Consider the following 3,137-nt stretch of genomic DNA (forward strand, 5'->3'; position numbering starts at 1 on the left):
AATAGTAAGGAATTACAGTTACAATTACTGAAGGCTAAATTGTAATTTATTACAATTACAATTACTCGGCCATAAAAGTAAGTGACCGTTACCCCAAAAAGTAATCCGTTACTTTCGTGGCGTAACTTTGAACAATATCGTCTTCAGTTAAGAAACAAAGGGGAGCCGGTTATTCAAGTTCTTATTGTTGCAAAGTGTTCCATTTAATGACCCTGAGTATTTCGAGCAACAGCTGACTCTCGAAAGTCTCGTCGGACATTTTGCGTTATTTCTTACTCAATATGTAAACTGCTACACTGAACACCCTTTGAACTGAGGCACTGGATGGGAGTGCCCTATTGTTCCTCACGAATGTTTTAGGCTCTGCATTGGGCTTTTGCAGCGAAGCAATGGAAGTACTATTTACCTCGAAGATAGAGCAAAGCTTCGTCGTTGTAGCGAGCGCCTGATATTCGAGAGGTTAAGTAGATCGCTCCGATACCTCCAAAAACACCGATAACAATATGATGAATGCGAAAAGGCGGCGGCGGAGTATCGGGTATCCTTCTCGAAGTCATCGGACCGATCTACTAAGATTCTGCATTGTCGAAATCGCGAAGCAGTAGAAGTCATCATACACCTAGCCAAAAGTAGGATAAGAATTGATTTATGTCCATCTTAATATACCGGCACATATTGCCAGAGGGTCTAGGAGAACTCGTCACAAGCCAACTCGTCGCAGCCAACTCGTCATAGGTGAACTCGTCAATTAGGGCAAGTCGTCATAGGGCATCTCGTACACGGGGAAGTCGTAACAGAGGGCAACTGACCACTTGTCCACTTCGTCACAATTTACCTTTTTCGCCGATCTTGCATTTGCAGTTCGGCCTCGATAACTGATGACGAACAGTAATTTACAACTAAAAAATAAAAGCACGACATGGTTTTATATAGATTTTTCTCAAAAAGAGCTTCTGCTGCCATCTCGAAGAGTTTGTGCGTATGGCGCGTGCTTTGTTCGCTTTCCGAAGCGACAAACACGCACGTGCTGGGCTGTAAATATCGCGCGCTGGGCCGTACCTGAGAATGGTATATTTTCGGGGACAAGTAAAGAACGCGCACGTTAGCTTCCGCCGTGCTTTGGTTGGGCGTGCGCGCTAGTGCTATCAAGGGAAGCAAACTCATTGGTCCGTGACCGACTCTAACAGCCACTCTGAAACATGAAAATATTGGGTCTAAGAGAACTGATCACAAGCGAACTCATCATAAGTAAATGCATCAAGTAGGGCAAGTCATCATGCATCTGAGGGTGATGGCTTTGGCCTTTGCAATGCTTTCTATCTCTACAGACCCAGTACACAGTGTCGGGGTCTTTTCGGCTAAGCGTATAAGAGTACCCTTCGCACAGCATAGGAGCGTCACGCTGGGTTCCGCACATTTCGCCCCCATATATATACGTATTCGAAGTCACCTCGAACGAAAAACCCCTTTGGAGTGGATATAAAAGAGAAGACGCCCCCAAAGACGAAACCTAACTGCTACACTTCCTAGCATCCTGGTGCGGAGGTCTGCATACCGAATCCCGGACAAAAGCTCACCGGACAAAAGCTCACCGGACAGAAGCTCACCGGACAGAAGCTCACCGGACAAAAGCTCACCCATTTTTTCACAGACCCGGACAAAACTCACCCATATTTTCACAGACCCGGACAAAAGCTCACCACGAGAAAATTTCATGTTGGTCTTCACAGGAGTGCGGACAACTTAGGTGCATGCGTGCGACACAAAAAGGCAACGATAAATTAAATCTGACAGGCGCATGGTTTGTTGATTTTAGTAGAAACAAGTTTCTTTATCAATTGGTTAGAAGCGAATGCAGTCGCCCACTAGCTCCAGCAGTCTTGGTAGATCTCGATGTACATGCAAGCCCTCGCAAATATTTCTAAGACGATTCTGCAGGTGCAGAGTAATTTTTCGCACCCGCTTTACGGTGGGCTCACCTCTCCGGGCTTTTGTCAATGCCGTGGCAACGAGCGCCTGATTTTGCTGCAGGCATTCAATTAGCCTCAAGACTCTTGGATGGGCGTGGCCGACGAGCTTCTGGAACCCGGTACTCTATCTTTCGCAGGTGTTCATCCGGTTTTTATCTTGAAGATTGGTGTCGTACATATTCCACCGTACCGGGGGAAACTCCGGTCGCCGTCGGCGCAAAGTCAGGCGAAGGGAAGAATTCGCTCTGAGTGCAGCCGCAGATGGAACAGAAGCATGACGGAAGCGGCCGTTGAAATACGTGCAATCAAAATAGTCCAGCAGGTAGCGATGTCACCGGTAGACTTTTCCCTGGTGGTTAGTTCTTGTGGAACAAGCTGTGGTGGAAGGAACCCGAGCCTATCTAAAATCCCGCACGATTTTTTAAATTGGTCATCTGTCTTGTACTTTTCCAAAAGGCCGAACTCCCGTTCTTTCAAAGTACTTTTAAAAAAATCCTAAAAATGGTCGAATGTCCATTGCGTCCGCACTTTACTTCAGCCCGTGTTTCGCCCGGCAACGAAAAAAAAAATCGAGGTGAGCTTTTGCCCGGGTCTGTCAAAAAATGGGTCATATGATGATGATAGTGATCAAGGTGGCCAGACTGAATTTCGGAAAGGGTCTATTCGCGTGAAAGTGTCATTGCGCCTCGACTTTACCAAAATAAAAAATAGAAAATAAAAAAATTCCTTAGAAGGGGGTGGGGTCCTGTAAAAAAATGTAACGGATTACAAGGAATCCGTTACGTAAAAATGGGTGTAGGACAAAATGGTCCCGGTCAAAACAGTCCCGGACAAAATGGCCTCGGAAAAAAATGGTCCCGGACAAAATGGTCCCAAGTGCCAACCCGGACAAAATGGTCCTAGGTGAGTTTATCAATATTTTGAGAGCTCTTAATAGGACAAAATGGTTTGGTACTTCAAAATTTATTTCAACACATGTTCAAGGATAATATTAACGTTTTCGTTATAATCATTTGAAATAAATTTTTAATCCCTTCTATCTATACTATGTAGCTCCATTTCTTAAAGGTTCTTGATTTCTACCGACACATTTCAGGTGTGTAATAAATATCTTTCTATCGCCAGAGCCTGTTTTCAAATTTGCGCTATCGAGCTTCAAAACGATAT

The 3,137-nt window shown here is 44.9% G+C and overlaps 1 pseudogene; it reads right to left on the reverse strand.

Moving 5' to 3' along the window:
• Positions 1-1,842: 1,842 nt before the first annotated feature.
• Positions 1,843-2,438, reverse strand: LOC120845905 (annotated as a pseudogene).
• Between the last annotated feature and the right edge of the window lie 699 nt (positions 2,439-3,137).

The sequence above is a fragment of the Ixodes scapularis genome, unplaced genomic scaffold (genome assembly GCF_016920785.2).
Source record: "Ixodes scapularis isolate PalLabHiFi unplaced genomic scaffold, ASM1692078v2 PGA_scaffold0__279_contigs__length_252992795, whole genome shotgun sequence".
Taxonomy (NCBI): domain Eukaryota; kingdom Metazoa; phylum Arthropoda; class Arachnida; order Ixodida; family Ixodidae; genus Ixodes; species Ixodes scapularis.